The sequence below is a fragment of the Pristiophorus japonicus genome, chromosome 2 (genome assembly GCF_044704955.1).
Source record: "Pristiophorus japonicus isolate sPriJap1 chromosome 2, sPriJap1.hap1, whole genome shotgun sequence".
Taxonomy (NCBI): Eukaryota; Metazoa; Chordata; class Chondrichthyes; family Pristiophoridae; genus Pristiophorus; species Pristiophorus japonicus.
Window position 1 is genome coordinate 332,189,118 of NC_091978.1, and position 24,598 is coordinate 332,213,715.

Genomic DNA, 24,598 nt, shown 5'->3' on the forward strand with positions numbered 1-24,598 from the left:
TTTCCAAAAGGCATTCGATAAGGTGCCACACAAAAGGTTACTGCAGAAGATAAAGGTACGCGGAGTCAGAGGAAGTGTATTAGCATGGATCAAGAATTGGCTGGCGAACAGAAAGCAGAGAGTCGGGATAAATGGGTCCTTTTCGGGTTGGAAATCGGTGGTTAGGGGTGTGCCACAGGGTTCGGTGCTGGGACCACAACTGTTTACAATATACATAGTTGACCTGGAAGAGGGAACAGAGTGTAGTGTAACAAAATTTGCAGATGACACAAAGATTAGTGGGAAAGCGTGTTGTGTAGAGGACACAGAGAGGCCGCAGAGATTTAGATAGGTTAAGCGAATGGGCTAAGGTTTGGCAGATGGAATACAATGTCGGAAAGTGTGAGGTCATCCACCTTGGGAAAAAAAAAGTAAAAGGGAATATTATTTGAATGGGGAGAAATTACAACATGCTGAGGTGCAGAGGGACCTGGGAGTCCTTGTGCATGAATCCCAAAAGGTTAGTTTGCAAGTGCAGCAGGTAATCAGGAAGGCGAATGGAATGTTGGCCTTCATTGCGAGAGGGATGGAGTACAAAAGCAGGGAGGTCCTGCTGCAACTGTATAAGGTATTGGTAAGGCCGCACCTGGAGTACTGCGTGCAGTTTTGGTCACCTTACTTAAGGAAGGATATACTAGCTTTGGAAGGGGTACAAAGACGATTCACTAGGCTGATTCCAGAAATGAGGGGGTTAGCTTATGATGATAGATTGAGTAGACTGAGTCTTTACTCGTTGGAGTTCAGAAGGATGAGGGGTGATCTTATAGAAACATTTAAAATCATGAAAGGGAGTAGTTCAGGCTAGCTCATTGAATGTGTTCAAGTCACAGATAGATAGATTTTTAACCAATAAGGGAATTAAGGGTTACGGGGAGAGGGCAGGTAAGTGGAGCTGAGTGCACGGCCAGATCAGCCATGATCTTATTGAATGGCGGAGCAGGCTCGAGGGGCTAGATGGCCTACTCCTGTTCCTAATTCTTATGTTCTTATGTTCTATCAGTAGGATTGTTGATGCGCTGCCAGGGTGAGTGGCAGAGGCTCCATGGAGCATACACCTGCTTTCCTCTCTCAGGATGACTACATTCCTGCTCCTACCACTGCCACTCCACCAGTACCCTTGCTGTGCCCTGTCAGCCAGCCATCCCAGACTGCTGCAGCCCAAGTCGTGATGGTGCCGCCTGAAGCTGGGCCTTCTCGCTCCAGAGCTGCTCGAGGTCACCCTCCAAGGCCATCTGCAGTCTCCTCAATTGAAGAGCAGCAGCCTTCCACCAGCCATGCTGCAGCCTCTGGGGAAGCACCTCATAGAAGCACTGGGAGAGGCAAAGGGACAGAGAAGCCAGGCACTAAGGGATTGCACAAGAATGATTAGTTTAATTTTGTATGCAATAGTTAAAGCGTGAATTTATAAAATTTGATGACTAGCAATGTTTCCGTTATGCTGCGTGGCTGTGCAGCAGTCTGGAGGTCCCATGTAGGCCGCTTGTCGACGGCTTTTACATGGGGCAAACAGCGCATGCAAGAAAATTTGAATGGGCTGCGCAGCCAGTTAAAGGGGCCATGCGTGAAACAAAATTACAGGGAACATTGATTACTAGTGGTTTTGAATTTTGTGTTGTCGGAAAGAGGACAATGTGATGGTCAGTGATAGAGGAAAGATAAGGAGTTTGGGACTGTTAGTGAATGGGGAGGTGTAGTTGAGGTTACTGGGAGCACTCATGAATAATTTGATCACGTAGAACACAGACTGAAAATTACAGACTACATTGTAGCCTCCTCTTCCTCTTTCTCTTCCTCCATGTCTTGTTGCACTCCCTCCTCCTCCTCCACTTCTGCTACTCTCTGCTCCTCCTCCTCTTTCTTGTGCTCCTGCTCCTCAGGTGCTGGCAAGGGCTGTTCCCTCATAATGGCGAGGTTGTGCAGCATGCAGCATACTACTGCAAATCTTGATACACAGTCAACTGAGTACTGCAGGGCTCCTCCAGTATGCTCTATAATGTTCCTTGTGGCAGCATGGCTCTCATTGTAAGTTTTCTGTGCAGCTGTGTGTGAGTTCCAGACCAGAGTCATGAGTGGATAATCTTTATCCCTCAATCAACATCGCTAAAAAACAGATTATCTGGTTATCACATTCCTGTTTGTGGGTGCTTGCTGTGCTCAATCGGCTGCCCCGTTTCCTACATTACAACAGGGAGTACACTTCAAAAAGTATTTCATTGGTTGTAAAGTGCATTGAGACGTCCCATGGTCATGAAAGGTGCTATATAAATGCAAGTCTTATTTTTTCTTTACTTTAACATCAGGAGAAGACTGGTTAAGCCAGAAACCACCTGCACATCCTTATCCCCATGGAGAAAACATGCTGGCCAATATGGGCAGAGCGAGTCATGGCCATGGTAAGTGGCAGCATTGGCGGTGATTTTGCACAGGGTCTATTTTCACAGCACCCTCTTTTTCCCTCCTCTATTCTATCTCACCCTGTATGACAAACCTCAGTTGCTTTCTGCTCTCCCTTTATACTAAAAGTGAACCCTTGTCCCTCTCTTTTAATTCAGCTGCTGAATATGTGGACACCCCTCTGCCACTTAGGGCATGGGTATAGGATGCCACAGATGCCAGCTCGCTGGTGGGTAAAATTACATATTAACTCTGCTGCAGTTGACTCAGATGCAGACTTCCAAGACCCAGCCTGCTGTAGAGGAGGACGAAAACCCCCTCATTTTACCCAGAAGGAAAAGGGCTGTGGGATCTCTCTGTGCTGCAATGTGAATTGAAACTGAGACGGTTTGACCTTGGCAGAGCAGTGATTGGACAGGGGAGGACACCGGAGGGCCAATGGTGGGACAGAATCAGCCCAAAGCATAGGGCTTTCAAGCCAATGGGAGAGCACTTGCTCGAAAACTGTGGGACTGATTCATCGCCATTATCGGGCTATTGTCTTCCCCATGTTTACACTATGGAGGGAAATTATGCAGACCTTCAAAAAACTAGGGAACCCAAAACAAACCAAGGGCCTACACAATGGCTACAGGAAGCCAACCCAATCAACACCTACTCAAACCTTGAGTAGGTTAGGAAAACTGAATTGGAGGGAAATTATGCAGACCTTCAGAAAACCAGGGAACCCAAAACAACTCAAGGGCCTACACAATGGCTACAGGAGGCCAACGCAAGCAACACCTACTCAAACCTTGAGTAGGTTAACATCAGTGGAAAAAATCCGCACTAATCTAAAACGGCTGCATTTTTCAAAATCACAAAGCCCACCAATGGGAAGGATCGATTTCAGCACACGAGACGGACTGGATAATCTGGTTATAAAAAGGTGTTTCTGATGCACTGTGTGTGGCTGCTCTGCTCTTGTGATCCAACAACCAGCAAGCCTCTCGACACTGAAGGAAAACCAGTGTCCGAAGATAGAAGAAACGAACCACCATACTGCAGAAGGCACAGTAGTGAGTATAACCTCTGGTCCCCAGAACTCCCAGCTCAGTTAAGCCAGGAAAGGTGGGAGGTTGGCATTGTACTGCTAAACTTGTGTAAAGATTTTCGTTGTGTCCATTTAGTAGGATTTAGGGGGATTGTTTTGTTGGTGTATTGCTGTTCGTTGAGATACACCTTGTCAAATAAATTGGAAGCCTAAGTTCCTCTTGGAATCACCTTGTCTCAGTTTTATTGTATTACATCTCCTGATCGTGAGTCTTATGTCAGAACAGTGTAAGGGAAGCTAGGAGCGCCTCGAAAATGCTCAACTGTGTGTCCAGGCTAGGGAAGAATGGGTTAGGAGTGTTTGACACTCACAGGTGACTCACAGGCTAGGTATAAGCTGTGGGGACACACGAGTCTCAAAACCCTCTTCATAAGCTGTGGACACAGTCTCTCCAGGGGTGCTCTTGCAGCACTCAGGGTACCTCACAGGCCAGGCATAAGCTGTGAGGGCAGAAGCCCAGAGAGAGACACCCAAGGCACAACAACACTCCCTGAGAACCCCTTACACTACCGAAGAAGGCTGTTGGGCTTACACCAAGAAATGCTAGGGGAATTGGGCAGCCTGCCAGCGAGCTTGCACACAATGGCTAAGAGCATGGAAAAGTCCAGCTCCAACTTGTATCAGGGATACGCGCAGAACATTGTGACCATTCTATCCAATATGAAGCAAGTGGTCAGTTCCATGAACATGACATTGGGGCCCAACACGATGGCGCCTCTGCTCACACTGCTGCCATGTAAGCTCACACTGCTTCCACCTTGGCTCTGGAAGCCAGCATTGACAGAAGCTTCCAGAGTGTCACATCTTTTCTGCACTCTGTTCTCATGAAGAGCTGTGGGAATGCTGAGGTGCAGTCCAAGGAGAATGGCCTTGGCTTCACAGAAGAGGCATCTGCCATCTCCTCTCAGGACGTCAGCATGCCAGCGCCCTCATTTCCAACTCTGCTGCTGCCTTTGTTAGTGTCACAGAGCCACCTGGCCCAGACTCCCCCACCCTATGCCGAGATGCTGCATTTGAGTCTGTAACTGGGCCCGTAAGGCCCAGAGTTGCTTAAGGTCGCTCACTTCTGAAGTGTCCTCAATGGAATCTCAGCAGTCTTCCACCTCCCAAACTGTAGCCACCGGGGATACACTTTGTAGGAGCAATAGGATAGGTAAACGAGCAACAAGCCATACACTAAGAACTTGCTCAAAGGTCATTCTTAATTCAATAAGTGAATTATACAAATATGAATTGAGTTGTTGGAGTAATTTTTTGTGTTCTGGATTTGCTGTTGGTTGTTAATGTTTAGTCAGGTGAGGCCAAGACCTATGAAGCTAGACTGCAGGGAGGCAATCAGATAGTGGTTGTGAGAATGGTAGCTATAAGGATGGCAGGACCGTTGGTGTATTGGGGAGGGGAGGAAGGTTCAGGTGATGCGCTCTTAAGAACATAAGAAATAGGAGCAGGAGTAGGCCATTTGGCCCCTCGAGCCTACTCCACCATTCAATAAGATCATGGTTGATCTGCTCATGGACTCAGCTCCACTTCCCTGCCCGCTCCCCATAACCCTTTACTCCCTTATCGCTCAAAAATCTGTCTATCTCCGCCTTAAATATATTCAATGACCCAGCCTCCACAGCTCTCTGGAGCAGAGAATTCCATAGTTTTACAACCCTCTGAGAAAAGAAATTCCTCCTCATCTCAGTTTTAAATGGGCGGCTCCTTATTCTAAGACTATGTCCCCGAGTTTTAGTTTCCCCTATGAGTGGAAATATCCTTTCTGCATCCACCTTGCCGAGCCCCCTTGTTATCATATAATTTTGAATAAGATCACCTCTCATTCTTCTGAACTCCAATGATTATAGGCCCAACCTACTCAACCTATCTTCATAAGTCAAACCCCTCATCTCCGGAATCAACCTAGTGAACCTTCTCTGAACAGCCTCCAATGCAAGTATATCCTTCCTTAAATACGGAGACCAAAACTGTACGCAGTACTGCAGGTGTGGCCTCACCAATACCCTGTACAGATGTAGCAGGACTTCTCTGCTTTTATACTCTATCCCCCTTGCAATAAAGACCAACATTCCATTTGCCTTCCTGATTACCTGCTGTACCTGCATACTAACTTTTTGTGTTTCATGCAGCACTTTGCAATTTTTCTCCATTTAAATTATAATTTGCTTTTCTTTCATTTCTGCCAAAGTGGATAACCTCACATTTTCCCACATTATATTCCATCTGCCAAATTTTTGCCCACTCACCTTGCCTGTCTATATCCCTTTGCAGATTTTTTGTGTCCTCACAATTTGCTTTCCCATCTATCTTTGTATCATCAGCAAACTTGGCTACATTACACTCGGTCCCTTCATCCAAGTCATTAATATAGATTGTAAATAATTGAGGACCCAGCACCGATCCCTGCGGCACACCACTAGTCACTGTTTTCCAAACGGAAAATGACCTATTTATCCCGATTCTGTTTTCTGTTAGTTAGCCAATCTTCTATCCATGCTAATATATTACCCCCAACTCCTTTTATCTTGTGCAGTAACCTCTTATGTGGCACCTTATCCAATGCCTTCTGGAAATCCAAATACACCACATCCACCGGTTCCCCCTTTATCCACCATGCTCGTTACATCCTCAAAAGAACTTCAGCAAATTTGTCAAACATGATTTCCCTTTCATAAAACCATGTTGACTCTGGTTGATTGAATTATGCTTTTCCAAATGTCCCGCTACTGCTTCCTTAATGGTGGATTCCAGCCTTTCCCAATGACAGATGTTAGGCTAACTGGTCTATAGTTTCCTGCTTTTTGTCTGCCTCCTTTTTTTAAATAGGGACATTACATTTGTGGTTTTCCAATCCGCTGGGACCGCCCTAGATTCCAGGGAATTTTGGTAGATTACAACCAATGCATTCACTATCTCTGCAGCCACTTCTCTTAAGACCCTAGGATGTAAGACATCAGGTGCAGGGGACTTGCCCGCCTTTGGTACTATTATTTTACCTAGTACTGCTTCATTAGTGATTGTGATTGTGTTAAGTTCCTCCCTACATATAGCCCCTTGATTATCCACTGTTGGGATGTTTTTAGTAACTTCTACCGTGAAGACCGATGCAAAATATTTGTCCAAAGTCTCTGCCATTTCCCTGTTCTCCATTATTAATTCCCCAGTCTCATCCTCTAAGGGACTAACATTTACTTTAGCCACTCTTTTCCTTTTTATTTACCTGATAAACTCTTACTATCTGTTCTTATATTTTGTGCCAGTTTACTTTCATAACCAATCTTCCCTCTCTTAATCATTTTTTTAGTCGTTCTCTGCTGGCTTTTAAAAATTTCTCAATCCTCTGGCCTCCCATTAGTCTTGGCCACATTGCATGCCTTTGTTTTCAATTTGATACCCTTTTTTATTTCCTTAGTTAGCCACGGATGGTTATCCCTTCTCTTAGTCTTTCCTTCTCATTGGGATATATTTTTGTTGCAAGTTATGAAATATCTCCTTAAATGTCTGCCATTGCTCATCAACCATCTCATTCTTTAGTCTATTTTCCCAGTCCATTTTAGCCAACTCTGCCCTCATACCTTTGTGTTCTCCTTTATTTAAGCTTAGGACCCTGGTTTGAGAACCAACTTTCTCACCCGCCAACTGAATTTGAAATTCAACCATATTATGGTCACTCTTTCCTAGAGGATCTTTTACTAGGAGATCATTTATTAATCCTGCCTCATTACACAGTACTAGATCTAAGATAGACTGCTCCCTGGTTGGTTTTGGTGTTAGGGAAATTGAAGGGACTAAAGTCCGATAAATCCCTGGGGCCTGATAATCTGCATCCCAGAGTACTTAAGGAAGTGGCCCTAGAAATAGTAGATGCATTGGTGGTCATTTTCCAACATTCCATGGACTCTGGATCAGTTCCTATGGATTGGAGGGCAGCTAATGTAACCCCACTTTTTAAAAAAGGAGGGAGAGAAAACGGAATTATAGACTGGTTAGCCTGACATCGGTAGTGGAGAAAATGCTGGAATCAATTATTAAAGATGTAATAGCAGCGCATCTGGAAAGCAGTGACAGGATCAGTCCAAATCAACATGGATTTATGAATGGGAAATCATGCTTGACAAATCTTCTGTGGTTTTTCGAAGATGTAACTGGTAGAGTGGACAAGGGAGAACCAGTGGATGTGGAGTACTTGGACTTTCAAAAGGCTTTTGACAAGGTCCCACACAAGAGATTAGTGTGCCAAATTAAGGCACATGATATTGGGTGTAATGTATTGACGTGGATAGAGAACTGGTTGGCAGACAGGAAGCAAAGAGTGGGAATAAACGGGTCCTTTTCAGAATGGCAGGCAGTGACGAGTGGGGTGCCACAGTGTTCAGTGCTGGGACCCAAGCTATTTACAATATACATGAATGATTTACACAAAGGAATTGAAGGTAATATCTCCAAGTTTGCAGATGACACTAAGCTAGTTAGCAGTGCGAGCTGCGAGGAGGATGCTAAGAGGCTTCAGCGGGACTTGGACAGGTTAGGTGAATGGGTAAATGCATGGCAGATGCAGTATAAATGTGAGGTTATCCACTTTGGTGGCAAAAACAGGAAGACAGATTATTATCTGAATGGTGACAGATTAGTAAAAGGGGAGGTGCAACGAGACCTGGGTGTCATGGTTCATCAATCATTGAAGGTAGGCATGCAGGTACAGCAGGCAGTAAAGAAAGCAAATGGCATGCTGGTCTTCATAGCGAGGGGATTTGAGTCTAGGAGCAGGGAGGTCTTACTGCAGTTGTACAGGGCCTAGGTGAGACCACACCTTGAGTATTGTGTTCAGTTTTGGTCTCCTAATCTGAGGAAGGACGTGCTTACTATTGAGGGAGTGCAGCAAAGGTTCACCAGACTGATTCCCGGATTGGCAGGACTGACATATGAGGAAAGACTGGATCGGCTAGGCTTATACTCACTGGAATTTAGAAGAATGAGAGGGGATCTCATAGAAACGTATACATTTCTGATGGGACTGGACAGGTTAGATGCAGGTAGAATGTTCCTGATGTTGGGAAAGTCCAGAACCAGGGGTCACAGTCTAAAGATAAGGGGTAAGCCATATAGGACCGAGATGAGGAAAAACTTTTTCAAGCAGAGTAGTGAACCTGTGGAATTCTCTGCTACAGAAAGTTGTTGAGTCCAGTTCGTTGGACAAAAGGGAGTTAGATGTGGCCCTTATGGCTAAAGGGATCAGGGGGTTTGGAGAGAAGGCAGGGGTGGCATACTGAGGTTGCATAATCAGCCATGATCATATTGAATGGCGGTGCAGGCTCAAAGGGCCGAATGGCCTGCTCCTGCACCTATTTTCTATGTTTCTATGATTCTATGTTCCGCAATGTACTGTTCAAGGAAACTATCCCGGATACTCTATGAACTCCTCCTCTAGACTGCCCTGGCCAATTTGTTTTGTCCAATCAATATGAAGGTTAAAATCACCCATGATTATTGCCGTTCCTTTATTACAAACCTCCATTATTTCTTAATTTATACTCCGTCCAACAGTGTAGTTACTGTTAGGGGACCTATAGACTGCATCCACCAGCGACTTTTTCCCTTTATTGTTCCTTATTTCCACCCAAACTGATTCAACATCTTGATCCTCAGAGCCAATATCATTTCTCACTAACGCACTGATCTATCCTTTATTAACAGTGCTACCTCACCTCCTTTTCCTTTCTGTCTGTCCTTCCGAATTGTCAAATACCCCTGAATTAATCCCAGTCCTGGTCACTTGCAACCACATCTCTGTAATGGCTATCAGATCATACCCATTTGTATCTATTCGTGCCATCAACTCATCTATTTTGTTATGTGAATTTAGAAAAAGAGCTTTTAAATTTGTTTTTTTTACCCTTTTTTCCTGCTTGTTTCCTCTGTCCTTCAAACTCACTTGCTACATTTTTGCTTTCTAATTCCAGCTTTACTCCACTTCCTACTGAATCTATTCTCAGGTTCCCATCCCCCTGCCAAACTAGTTTAAACCCTCCCCAACAGAACTAGCAACCCCCCCCCCCCCCCCCCCCCGCGAGGATATTGGTCCCGGCTCTGTTAAGGTGCAACCCGCTCTTGCATCTGTTCTTCTCTAAGAGCTCTGACAGATAGGGACATGGCTGGTTGATGCTGTTGCTATAGCTGCTGCTCCTCCTCCTCTTCCACCTCTACTTCTTGCTGGTAAAGGCTGGTCCCTCAGTATAGCGAAGGTATGCAGCATGCAGCACACGACCACAAATCTGGAAACACAGTTAGGAATATACTGCATAGTTCCTCCCTATCTTGACTAACTTTTTTCTAACTCCTGCCTTTGCCATTTCAATTCAGCCCATCATCCCTTTTGTCTCTCTAATCTCTCCTACCTTGTTTACAATCACACCATGGACTTGCCCCTCCCTATCTCTGTAAACCATTTCAGCCTCACAATCCCACAAGATGTCTGCGCTCCTCAAATTCTGGCCCCTTGAACATCCCACATTATAACTGCTCAACCATCGGTGGACGTGCCTTCAGCTGCCTGAGCCCTAAGCTTTGGAACTCCCTCCCTAAACCTCTACGCCTCGCTTTATGATGCTTGTTAAAACCTACCTCTTTAAACAAGCTTTTGATCATCTGCCTTAATTTCTTCTGTGGCTCGGGGTCAAATTTATATGTTTGTCTGTAACACTATTTTGAAGTGCCTTGGGACGTTTTACTACGTTAAAGGCGCTATATAAATAAAAGTTATTGCTATTATTATTATTACCTTTCACTCTATCACAGACCTTCCCTTTTGTTCTTTCTTCCCCATCCTCTTTCAGTGCTTCTTAAGAATGTGTTCTTTTCGAACGTTCGCCAGTTCTGACGAAGGGTCATCGATCTGAAAAGTTAACTCTCTTTCTTTCTCCACAGAGCTGCCTGACCCGCTGAGATTTCCAACATTTTCTGTTTTTATTTCAGATTCCAGCATCTGCAGTAATTTGCTTTTGTATTAATGTTTGAAACGTCTTTGCTTTACTCATGACTAAAATCTGCCAACTGCTACAGCCATAAATAAAACCTCAAAGCAGGGCATGGACCAGATTACCTGTGGCTTTCAAGGTGACAGAGGCTCTTAATTTTTATGCCTCTGGTTCTTCCCAAGCTTTTGCTGCAGATATGGGCAATATCTTGTAGTTTGCATTACACTGCTCCATAAAGGAGCTCACTGAGGCTCTCTATGCAATGAGAGACAGCTTCAGCTTGTTTCCTCTTGCCCGAGACAATCAGACGGAGCGAGCACAAGTGTTTGACGGAATGCATTCTTCCCCGTGGTGCTGGATGCAATTAACTCCATGCACATTGCCTTGCGTAAACTCTACCATTTTCCTGAACTGAAAGAGATTTCACTCCCTCAATGTGCACCTGGTGTGTGACCACAGGGAGCACATCATGCAGGTGAATGCCTGTTTTCCTGGCAGCAGTCACGACTCTTTCATTCTGCAGCATTCCTCTGTGCCACTGGTATTTGACCGAGCACAGCAAGTCAAAGGCAGGGTACTGGACAACAAGAGTTATCTTCTCATGACATGACTCATGATTCTGGACTGGAACTTATGCAAACATGCACAGCAGGCATGCAATGAGAGCCATGCTACCACAAGGAACATTATAGAGCACATTAGTGTCTTCAAGCAACTCTTCCACTGCCTGGTCCGCTCTGGAGGAACCCTGGAGTGCTCAGCTGAATGGGTATCAAGATTTGTGGTAGTATGCTGCACAACCTGGCCATTATGAGGAACAGCCCTTGCTACCTATCAAGTGAGAAGCTGAGGAGCAGAAGCATGAAGAGGAGGAGAAGGAGGAAGAGGAGGAGGAGGAAGTGCAACAGGAAGTGCAGGAACTGAAAGAAGAAGGGAGGCTTCCAGGGCTGTACATGATCAAATAATTCATGAGCGATACCACATCTTCGCATTCATCAATAGTCCCACACTCCTTACCTTTTGTTACGTTCATAATAAAGTAATGTGACTGAGTACTGTAGACGTGAGTAAGTGTGACCTTAGTACCTTTATTCTAACTCGAGTGCTGGTACAGCATGGGAGGCTTGCTTATATACAGTGCTCCCAAGGGATGTTGGGATCCCTTGGGACTCCAACAGGTACTCCCTCTGGTGGCAGTATGATACGGGTTACATAGGGTTACATACATAACATCACTCCCTCCCAAAGTCAATAGTACACGTATTTACAGGGTGAGACGATTTGGGGCTAGCCAAAAAAGGGAGTAGGTGTTTCAGGTCAAACTCGCAAATGGACTAACTTGCAGAAAACATTTGGACCAAACCAAACTGCGATTCACAGAGAGCTATGAGCAACCCGAAGAGGACACCACCAACTTCAACCCTCTGACACACACACAAGTGGCAACTGACATCATGGTTGATCATGAAGCTGAACTCACCAGTCGATTGTCTCGGTACAAATGCAGGTGTAGGTGAGTTGGTTGGTTCTTCGCTGGGCTGCTGTGCAGCTGGCCTTGCTGGGCTGCTGGGGATGGTGAGTTCAGCTTCATGGGTCAACCGTGATGTCGGTTGCCACTTGTGTGTGTGTCGGAGTGTCCTCTTCGGGTTGCTCATAGCTCTCTGTGAATCGCAGTTTGGTTTGGTCCAAATGTTTTCTGCAAGTTAGTCCATTTGCGAGTTTGACCTGAAACACCTACTCCCTTTTTTGGCTATGACAGTGCCAGCAAGCCATTTGGGACCATGTCCATCGTTGAGTACAAATACCGGCTCATTGACTTCAATATCGCGTGACAAATTTGCGCGATCATGGTACATGCTTTGTTGATGCCGCCTGTCCTCGACGTGATCCTGGAGATCAAGGTGCACAAGAGAGAGCCTTGTTTTGAGTGCCCTTTTCATGAGCAGCGCGGCTGGGGGAACCCCAGTGAGCGAGTGGGGTCTGGTGCGGTAGCTGAGGAGGACTCGGGACAGGCGGGTCTGCAGGGAGCCTTCCGACACGCGTTTCAAGCTTTGCTTGATGGTTTGGACTGCCCGTTCTGCCTGGCCGTTGGATGCAGGCTTGAACGGGGCAGATGTGACGTGCTTGATCTCGTTGCGGGTCATGAATTCCTTGAATTCAGCACTAGTGAAGCACAGACCATTGTCGCCGACAAGGACATCAGGCCGTGCGTGGCAAATGTGGCTCGTAGGCTTTCGGTGTGGCAGTAGACGTGCTTGCAAACATTATTACATACTCAATCCATTTTGAATAAGCATCCACAACAACCAAAAACATTTTGCCTAGAAACAGGCCAGCAAAGTCAACTTGGATCCTAGACCACGATTTGGAGGGCCATGACCACAAACTTAACGGTGCCTCCTTGGGTGCATTGCTCAAGTGAGAGCAAGTGTTGCATTGGCGCACGCAAGACTCCAAATCCAAGTCGATGCTGGGCCACCATACATGGGACCTGGCTATAGCTTTCATCATTACTCTGCCTGGGTGGGTACTGTGTAGGTCGCTTATGGACGTTTCTCTGCCTTTCTTAGGCAAAACCACGCGATTACCCTACAAAAGACAGTCCGCCTGTATGGACATTTCGTCTTTGTGCCACTGGAACGGCTTGATCTCTTCAAGCATCTCTGCTGGGACGCTGGACCAGCTCCCATGGAGGACACAGTCTTTTACAAGGGACAGTAAAGGATCCTGGCTGGTCCAGGTACTGATCTGGTGGGTCATGACGGGTGACTTTTCGTTTTCAAATACATCCATCACTGAGAGCAAGTCTGCAGGCTGTGCCATTTCCACCCCGGTGGTGGGCAATGGTAGCCGACTGAGAGCATCAGCGCAGTTCTCTATGCCTGGTCTGTGGCGGATTACATAGTTATATGCAGATAGCATGAGCGCCCATCTTTGGATGCGAGCAGAGGCATTGGTATTAATCCCTTTGCTCTCTGAGAATAGCGATATGAGCAGCTTATGGTCAGTTTCTAACTCAAATTTGAGACCAAACAGATACTGGTGCATTTTTTTTACCCCGTAAACGCATGCCAAAGCTTCTTTTTCTATCATGCTGTAGGCCCTTTCGGCCTTGCACAAACTCCTGGATGCATAGGCGACCGATTACAATGTTTCCGATTCGTTTGCTTGTTGTGACCCACACGCGACCCCGTACGAAGACGCATCGCAAGCTAGCACTAAACGTTTATATTGTGTTCCTAACACAGATGAGATGGAACAGGGAGGTTAAAGTAACTGTGACCTCAGTCTTTATTAAGACACTCCAGAGTGAGGAACAGGCTTTTAGGGGCTGGCTTATATACAGTGCTCCCAAGGGATGCTGGGATCACTTGGGACTTCAGGGGATGCGCTCCCTGGCGGCGGAACATGGGAGTGCATGCTTTACAGATACACAACATCACTCCCCCGCAAAGTCAAATTGAAAACTATTTACAAGGTGAAGCAGTCGGGAACCTTTCTTTCCCTGGTGGACCGCCTCGGTACAAATGTCTGTTCTGGTGTGTTGGCTGTGCCCTCGCTGGGCTGGCGTGTTGTTGGTCCTGCAGGGCTGCTGGGTGAGCCTGGCCTTGCTGGGATGTTGGGCGTGATGGGTTCAATTTCCTGGTCCGGGGTGGTGTCGTTGATCCTTTGGGTGTGTGCTGTGGGCTCGAAAAAGGTGGTGTCTGCTGTGGGTTGTTCAGGGCAGTCTGTGAACCGCAGCCTCGATTGGTCCAGGTGCTTTCTGCAAATTTGTCCATCGTCTAGTTTGACTACACCCTACTCCCTTCTTTAGCTATCACCGTGCCCGCGATCCACTTGGGACAATGTCCATAGTTTAGCACATACACAGGGTCATTCAGATCAATTTCCCGTGACACAGTGGCGCGACCATCTTTTACATTTTGTTGCTGCCGCCTGCTCTCTCCCTGATCATGCAGGTTGGGGTGAACCAGCGAGAGTCTGGTTTAAAGTGTCCTTTTCAAGAGTAGCTCAGCCGGGGGCACCCGTGAGCGAGTGGGGTCTCGTGCGGTAGCTGAGCAGTACTCGGGACAGGCGGGTTTGGAGTGAGCATTCTGTGACTCGTTTGAGGCTCTGTTTGATTGTTTGTACGGCCCGCTCTGCCTGCCCATTGAAGGCTGGTCTAAACGGGGCCGAGGTGACATGTTTGATCCTATTGCGGGTCATGAATTCTTTAAATTCGGCACTGGTGAAACATGGCCCGTTGTCACTGACCAGTATGTCAGGCAGGCCGTGGGTGGCAAACATGGCCCTCAGGCTTTCAATGGTGGCGGTGGTGGTGCTTCCCGACATTATTTCACATTCAATCCATTTTGAAAAAGCATCCACCACCACCAGGAACATTTTACCGAGAAACGACCGAATAGTTGACATGGATCCTCGACCATGGTCTGGAGGGCCAGGACTACAAACTTAGTGGTGCTTCTCTGGGCGCATTGCTCAACTGAGCACACACGCTGCATTGCCATACACAGGACTCGAAGTCAGAGTCGATATCGGGCCACCACAAGTGAGATCTGGCTATCGCTTTCATCATTACTACACCCTGTGGAGATCCGAGATACCCTTTTTGGGTAGCACTACGCGGTTACCCCACAACAGGCATACTGCCTGAATGGACAGCTCGTCATTTCGCCGCTGGAACGGCTTGATTAGCTCTTGCATTTCAAGGGGATGCTGGCCCAGTTCCCATGTAGTACACAGTTTTTTACCAGGGACAGCAGAGGAACTTGGCTGGTCCAAGTCCTAATCTGGCAGGCCGTGACAGGTGATTTATCATTTTCAAACGCTTCCATGACAATCAACAAGTCTGCGGGCTGCACCACCATCAACAAGTTTGCAGGCTGCACCATTTCCACCCCCGTGGTGGGCAATGGTAGCCAACTGAGAGCATCCGCACAGTTCTCGGTGCCTGGCCTGTGGCGGATGGTATAGTTATACGCTGATAGCGCGAGTGCCCACCTTTGTATGCGGGCTGAGGCATTAGTATTTATCCCCTTGTTTTCAGTGAACAGGGATATAAGGGGCTTGTGGTCGGTTTCCAGCTCAAATTTGAGGCCAAACAGGTACTGATGCATTTTCTTTACCACGAACATACATGCTAATGCCTCTTTCTCAATCATGCTGTAGGCCCTCTCGGCCTTAGACAAGCTCGTGGAGCCATAGGCGACAGCTTGCAACTTCCTCGCAACGTTAGCTTGTTGTAATACACACCCGACTCCATACGACGACGCGTCACATGCTAGCACAAGTCTTTTACACGGGTTATACAATACAAGCAGCTTGTTGGAGCGTAAAATGTTTCTGGCTTTCTCAAAAGCAATTGCTTGGTTTTTTTCCCCATATCCAGTTCTCACCTTTACGCAATAACACAAGTAGGGGCACTAAGAGGGTGCTTAGCCCTGGTAGGAAGTTACCAAAATAGTTAAGGAGTCCCAGGAACGACCGCAGCTCCATGATGTTCTGTGGCCTGGGCGCGTTCCTGATAGCCTCTGTCTTGGTGTCTGTGGGCCGAATGCCATCCGCCGCGATCTTCCTCCCCAAAAACTCCACTTCTGTTGCCATGAAGACGCATTTCGACCTCTTCAGCCGCAGCCCTATGCGATCCAGTCGCTGGAGGACCTTCTCCAGGTTTTGTAAGTGCTCGACGGTGTCCCGACCCATGACCAATATGTCGTCCTGAAAAACCACCGTGTGTGGTACCGACTTGAGTAGGCTCGCCATGTTTCTCTGGAAGATCGCTGCAGCCGACCGAATTCCAAATGGGCATCTGTTGTAGATGAACAGTCCCTTGTGCGTGTTGATGCAGATGAGGCCCTTCGAAGACTCCTCCAGCTCCTGCGTCATGTAGGCCGAAGTCAGGGCGAGCTTGGTTAACGTCTTGCCTCCTGCCAGCGTCGACAATAGGTCGTCTGCCTTAGGTAGCGGGTATTGGTCCAGTAGCGAGAAACAATTAATAGTTACTTTATAATCGCTGCAAATCCTGACCGTGCCATCACTTTTGAGTACTGGAACAATCGGGCTGGCCCACTCGCTGAATTCCACTGGGGAGATGATGCCCTCGTGTTGCAGCCTGACCAGCTCGATTTCCACTCTCTCCCTCATCATGTGAGGTACCGCTCGTGCCTTGTAGTGAATGGGTCATGCCTCTGGGAACAAAGGGATCCGCACCTTCGCCCCGGAAAAGTTTCCAATGCCTGGCTCAAAAAGGGAAGGAAATTTGTTCAGAACCTGGGTACCTGAGGCCTCATCGACATGTGATAGCACTCGGATAGAAACATAGAAACATAGAAAATAGGTGCAGGAGTAGGCCATTCGGCCCTTCTAGCCTGCACCACCATTCAATGAGTTCATGGCTGAACATGCAACTTCAGTACCCCATTCCTGCTTTCTCACCATACCCCTTGATTCCCCTAGTAGTAAGGACTTCATCTAGCTCCTTTTTGAATATATTTAGTGAATTGGCCTCAACAACTTTCTGTGGTAGAGAATTCCACAGGTTCACCACTCTCTGGGTGAAGAAATTCCTCCTCATCTCGGTCCTAAATGGCTTCCCCCTTATCCTTAGACTGTGTCCCCTGGTTTTGGACTTCCCCAACATTGGGAACATTCTTCCTGCATCTAACCTGTCTAACCCCGTCAGAATTTTAAACGTTTCTATGAGGTCCCCTCTCATTCTTCTGAACTCCAGTGAATACAAGCCCAGTTGATCCAGTCTTTCTTGATAGGTCAGTCCCGCCATCCCGGGAATCAGTCTGGTGAACCTTCGCTGCACTCCCTCAATAGCAAGAATGTCCTTCCTCAGGTTAGGAGACCAAAACTGTACACAATACTCCAGGTGTGGCCTCACCAAGGCCCTGTACAATTGTAGCAACACCTCCCTGCCCTTGTACTCAAATCCCCTCGCTATGAAGGCCAACATGCCATTTGCTTTCTTAACCGCCTGCTGTACCTGCATGCCAACCTTCAATGACTGATGTACCATGACACCCAGGTCTCTTTGCACCGCCCCTTTTCCTAATCTGTCACCATTCAGATAATAGTCTGTCTCTCTGTTTTTACCTCACATTTATCCACATTATACTTCATCTGCCATGCATTTGCCCACTCACCTAACCTATCCAAGTCGCTCTGCAGCCTCATAGAATCCTCCTTGCAGCTCACACTGCCACCCAACTTAGTGTCATCTGCAAATTTGGAGATACTACATTTAATCCCCTCGTCTAAATCATTAATGTACAGTGTAAACAGCTGGGGCCCCAGCACAGAACCTTACGGTACCCCACTAGTCACTGCCTGCCATTCTGAAAAGTCCCCATTTACTCCTACTCTTTGCTTCCTGTCTGACAACCAGTTCTCAATCCATGTCAGCACACTACCCCCAATCCCATGTGCTTTAACTTTGCACATTAATCTCTTGTGTGGGACCTTGTCGAAAGCCTTCTGAAAGTCCAAATATACCACATCAACTGGTTCTCCCTTGTCCACTCTACTGGAAACATCCTCAAAAAATTCCAGAAGATTTGTCAAGCATGATTTCCCTTTCACAAATCCATGCTGACTTGGACCTATCATATTACCTCTTTCCAAATGCACTGCGATGACATCCTTAATAATTGATTCCATCATTTTACCCACTACCGATGTCAGGCTGACCGGTCTGTAATTCCCTGTTTTCTCTCTCCCTCCTTTTTTAAAAAGTGGGGTTACATTGGCTACCCTCCACTCCATAGGAACTGATCCAGAGTCAATGGAATGTTGGAAAATGACTGTCAATGCATCCACTATTTCCAAGGCCACCTCCTTAAGTACTCTGGGATGCAGTCCATCAGGCCCTGGGGATTTATCGGCCTTCAATCCCATCAATTTCCCCAACACAATTTCCCGACTAATAAGGATTTCCCTCAGTTCCTCCTCCTTACTAGACCCTCCGACCCCTTTTATATCCGGAAGGTTGTTTGTGTCCTCCTCAGTGAATACCGAACCAAAGTACTTGTTCAATTGGTCCGCCATTTCTTTGTTCCCCGTTATGACTTCCCCTGATTCTGACTGCAGGGGACCTACGTTTGTCATCCCTGTTCCAGCGGATTTTGCCCAGCCAGTTCCTTCCAAGCAGTGTGGGGCCATCGCCCGGGACAATCCAGAGTGGCAGTTCGTGCACTGTGCCCTCGTAGGTGACCTTGACCATGGTGCTGCCCAGGACAGTGATAAGCTCTTTGGTGTACGTTCTCAGTTTCGTGTGGATGGGGCTCAGGGCTGGTCTGAGTGCCTTGTTGCACCACAGGCTCTCAAACTTCTTTTTACTCATGATGGATTAGCTAGCATCCGTGTCCAGTTCCATGGCTACAGGTAAGCCATTCAATTTTACATTTAGCATTATAGGTGGACATTTCATCAAAAATGTGTGCACCCCGTGTACTTCAGCATCTGCCTCCTCTCTGAGGCTCAAAATTGCTTTCTTCCACCATGGACCGATCTTCCTCTGCCACGTGGTAGTTAGCAGGTTTTGCAGAGCTTGCAGCTCGTCTGCAAGCTCGTTGGAGGTGCCCCATTGTTCCACAGCTCTTGCAAACAAACCCTTTGAAGTGGCATGAATAGGCTGAATGGAAGCCTCCACAATGCCAACAAGGTGTGAATTGCCTTGCATTCATCCTTTGTTGCGGACTCAGTCATCTGGGTCACCTGAGGCCTGCTGGCAATTGCAGACTCGTGGTTTCTGCTCTGTACATTTCTGCTCTCAAACACAGTTCCAGTTAATTTATGAACATTGCTAGCACTTGTGTGCTGAGAGATTTGTTTGGTGTTATCACTGGTGGACATAAACGCCTGTGCTATCGCAATGGCCTTACTGAGGGTCGGTGTCTCTACAGTCAAAAGTTTTCGTAGGATAGTCTCGTGGCCAATGCCCAGTACAAAAATGTCTCTGAGCCTTTGCTCCAGGTAGCCATCTAACTCACATTGTCCTGCAAGTCGTCTTAGGTCGTCGGTGTAGCTCGCCACTTCCTGACCATCAGATCGCTGGCACGTGTAAAACTGATACCTCGCCATCAGCACGCTCTCCCTCGGGTTATGATGCTCCCGAACCAGTGTACACAGCTCCTCATACGACTTATCTGTGCTTTTCACCGGAGTCAGAAGATTCTTCATGAGGCTGTAGGTCGATGCCCCGCAGACTGTGAGGAGGACTGCTCTCCTTTTTTCAGCGCTTCCTCCTCCGTCCAGCTCGTTGGCTACAAAGTACTGGTCTAGCCGTTCAACATAGGCTTCCCAGTCCTCACCCTCCGAGAAGTTCTCCAGGATGCCCAGTTTGCTGCATCTTTGCGTTGGATTCGTATTGTCGTCGCCAGTTATTGTGTTCCTTACACAGATGAGGCTGCATACAGGGAGGTTAAAGTAACAGTGACCTCAGTCTTTAATAAGGCATTCCAGAGTGAGGAACAGGCCTTAGGGGCCGGCTTAGATACAGTGCTCCCAAGGGATGCTGGGATCCCTTGGGACTTCAGTGGATGCACTCCCTGGTGGCGGAACATGGAAGTGCATGCTTTACAGATACACAACAGTTTACATGGGTCATACAGAAGAAGCAGTTTGTTAGAACATAACAGATTTCTGGCTTTCTCAAAAGCAGCCTCTTTTGATTTCCCCCATATCCAGTCATCTCCCTTGTGTAGCAACACATGTAGAGGTTCTGGCAAGGTGCTTAACCCGGCTAGGAAATTATCAAAATAATTGAGGAGTCCCAAGAATGACCACAGCTCCATCACATTCTGTCGTCTCGGCGAGTTCTGGATGGCCTCTGTCTTGGCGTCGGTGGGTCTGATGCCATCTGCCGCGATTCTTCTCCCTAAGAACTCAACCTCTGGCACCAAGAAAACACACTTCAAGCATTTCAACCTGAGTCCCACACGATCTAGCCGACTTAGAACTTCTTGCAGGTTCTTCAAGTGTTCGATGGTGTCCCGACCTGTGATCAACATGTCGTCCTGGAAAACCACGGTGCGCGGAACCGACTGTAGCAGGCTCTCCATGTTCCTTTGAAAAATAGCCGCGGCCGAGCAAATCCCAAACGGACATCTATTGTAGGTGAACAGACCTTTGTGCGTGTTGATGCAGGTGAGGTCTTTAGAAGATTTTGCCAGCTCCTGCGTCATGTAGGCCGAGGTCAGATCCAACTTGGTGAACGTCTTTCCTCCTGCCAGGGTCGCAAATAGGTCGTCTGCCTTGGGTAGCGGGTACTGGTCCTGCAGCGAAAAACGGTTAATCTTTACTTTATAGTCCCCACAAATTCTAACCGTGCCATCGCCCTTGAGGACCGCAACAATTGGACTGGCCCACTTGTTGAACTCCACTGGCGCGAGGATGCCTTCTCGCTGCAGTCTGTCCAGCTTGATCTCCACTTTCTCTCACATCATATATGGCACCACCCGTGCCTTGTGGTGGATGGGTCGTGTACCGGGAACCAAGTGGATCTGCGCCTTCGTCCCCAAGAAACTTCCGATGCCTGGCTCAAACAACGACAGAAACTTGCTCAGAACCTGGGCACATGAGGCATTGTCGACAGACGAGAGCGCTCGGATGTCGTCCCAGTTCCAGCGGATTTTCCCCAGCCAGCTTCTGCCGAACAGTGTGGGGCCATCTCCTGGTACAATCCACAGTGGGAGTTTGTGCACTGCTGCCAATTACAGGGATCAGCTCTTCAGTGTAAGTTCTCAGCTTGTTATGAATGGGGTTAAGCTTGGGGCTATGTGCCTTGTTGCACCACAGCCTGTCGAAGGCCTTTTTGCTCATGATGGACTGACTCGCACCAGTGTCCAATTCCATGGATACTGGAATTCCGTCCGGTTCGAATTTTAACATGATCGGTGGACATTTTGTGGTGAAGGTGTGTACCCCGTACACTTCTGCCTCCTCGGTGCAAGTCTCTAGTTCAGTTTGATCCGCCATGGATCGGTCTTCCTCTGCAACGTGGTGGTTTGCAGGGTTTGCAGCTCGCACATTCTCTGGAGGTGTCCCATTGTTCCGCAGCCTTTGCACGCATAGTGTTTGAAGCGGCATTGTTGGGCTCGATGATCACCTCTGCAGCGTCAACAAGGTATTAACTGCCTCGCATTAATGTTTGATGGCGGACTCTGAGTCATCTGAGGTCGTGCAGTTGCAAGCGTGTACGTTCTGCCATATGCATTCCTGCCTGAAAACAATGTTACTTTGTGTACAGTACTTGCCGAAACCTCTTTATGCTGTAAAATTTGTTTGGTGTTATCGCTGGTGGACATAAATGCCTGGGCTATCGTTATGGCTTTGTTCAGGTTCGGTGTTTCAACAGTCAATAGTTTGCGATGGATAACCTCATGGCCGATGCCAAGCACAAAAAAGTCTCTTAGCATTTGCTCCAGGAATCCATCGAATTCGCAATGCCCTGCAAGACGCCTTAGTTCAGCGATATAGCTCACCACTTCCTGGCCTTCAGACCGTTGACATGTGTAAAATCAATACCTTGCCATCAGAACGCTCTCTTTCGGACTTAGGTGCTCCCGGACCAGCATACACAGTTCTTCATACGATTTGGTTGTTGGTTTCACCGGAGCAAGAAGATTCTCCATGAGGCCATAGGTTGTTGCCCCACAGACGGTGAGGAGGATCGCCCTTTGTTTGGCAGTGTTCTCGTCCCCTTCCAAATTGTTGGCCACGAAGTATTGGTCGAGTCGCTCCACGAAGGCCTCCCAATCATCCCCTTCTGAGAATTTCTCTAGGATATCAACAGTTCTCTGCATTTTTGCATGATGGTTTGTTATTTCGGTCGCCAGTTGTTACGTTCATAACAAAGTAATATAACTGAGTACTGTAGACGTGAGTAAGTGTGACCTTAGTTCCTTTATTCTAACTCCAGAGTGCTGGTACAGCATGGGAGGCCTGCTTATATACAGTGCTCTCAAGGGATGCTGGGATACGCCCTCTAGTGGTGGTAGAATGCTGGTTACATAGAGTTGCATACATAACACCTTTCCTCTATCACTAATCATCACATCGTCCTCTTTCCGACAACACAAAAATAAAAAGCACCATAAATTCAATCAGTACATTCTGCAAATAAAAATGAACTAATCACCCTTGTGTATTCCCTTAGTGCCTGTCTTCTGTGTGCCTTTGCCCCATCCACATGCTCCTACGAGGTGCTTCCCCACTGGCAGCAGCATGGGTGCTGGAAGGCTTCCAGCATTTTGGGAAAAATCACTTTGTGAAATCTGAATCCTGTTGCATTTGGGCAGGTGGGGCACATAGCCCCAACCCCAACTACCATTAAATTGCCCATCTCTGATGTTGGCTATGACTCAGTGGTAGCACTCCTGCCTCTGAGTCAGTAGGTTGTGGGTTCAAATCCCACTCCCGAGACCTGAGCACAAAATCTAGGCTGACACTGAGGAAGTGCTGCACTGTCTGAGGTGCCATCTTTCAAACCTGATGCCTGCCCTCTCAGGTAGATGTAAAAGATCTCGTGATACTATTTCGAAGAAGAGCCGGGGAGTTATCCCCGGTGTCCTGGCCAATATTTATCCCCTAGCCAACATCAGTAAACCCAATTATCTGGTCATTAACACATTGCTGTTTGTGGGACCTTCCTCTTCACAAATTGCTGACCGCATTTCCTACATTCCAACAGTAACTACACTTCAAAGGTACTTCATTGGCTGTTAACCACTTTGGGACATCATGAAAGATGCTATAGTAATGCAAGATGTTATATGGTTGGTGTGAGAAATGGAAATTTCATGCTGGTGCAGCAAAAGTTGCTCTGTACCTTCCTTCTTCCAATTTTTGTCCTTTTCCACTCCTGCAGACACAAACCTCCTCTGGAATTCAGTTCCATAGGGATTTGAGCAGGCCAACCCCTGCCTCGTCCAAGTCGCCATTCTTCATGTGAGTATCGACAGGTTTATTCAATTTTGAGGGCATCACGACTGAGCCCGATCATGTTTATATCCGACATCCGCACGAGTACACTTTCCAGCAGTCACTGGCTTATGATTAGGAGCTTTCTCTAGCCCAGGGGTACAGGGCCAGCTGTAGTGTCCCAATTCTGCCCATCTGATATCAACATACTTGGCACAGGCCGGAAATCCAACCCTGGACCTGTTAATTTGCATGTCCGGGTGCGATACTTCATTCGCCAGTATATTGGTGAGCCAAAGTGATGGTCTTCTGAGATGAGGGCTTGAAACACATTTTTGTTCAACGTAGAGGAATGCGACCAGGCTTGTGCACAAGAGATTTATTGTTGGGCATGAGCAGACGGCACAAACCCATTTGGCATTATTTTGGAAATTCTAGTATTCTAGCTTGGATGACCCTGTCAAACTATATTCTCAAAATGTTCCTGCTTACAATTTATTTATTTTGTAAACTGACACAAGATTGTATTCTGGCCAATATTTATCCCTCAACCAACATCACTTAAAAAAAAAATTATCTGATCATTATCACATTGCTGTTTGTTAGACCTTGCTGTGTGCCAATTACCTGCCGCGTTACTTACATTACATTTACTACACTTCAAAAGTACTTCATTGGCTTTGGGATGTCCTGAGGTCGTGAAAGGCACTACATAAATGCATGTCATTCATACATATATTCACATATTATATATATATATATATAAAATATATACATATATACATAAATATTATATACATACTGCTATGTTTTTCTAAGCAGCTGGTGGGATTTAATGCTTTGTGTCATACACAACTAGCTCTAAACTGCTTATGCTTTTTCCACTGCCAAAATGTCTGTCAAATCACCAGGAATTAACTGAATTAATTGTGCAATAGATTTGATTTGTCAGTATTCTGTGTTGTGGTTTAATTTGTACAGTCTCCAAAGGAAATAAAAGCCTCAATATCTGGAAGAGAATCTTGTAACTTGGAACTGTGATGAGACTGAAAATTTTGATTTCTTATTATACTGGGGCATTTTTGGCGACTTCATCCGAAATGTAAAAGGGCTGGTTTTAGCCTCACTTACCTAGTGGATACAGCGCGGGCACGTACATGTGTATTTATTG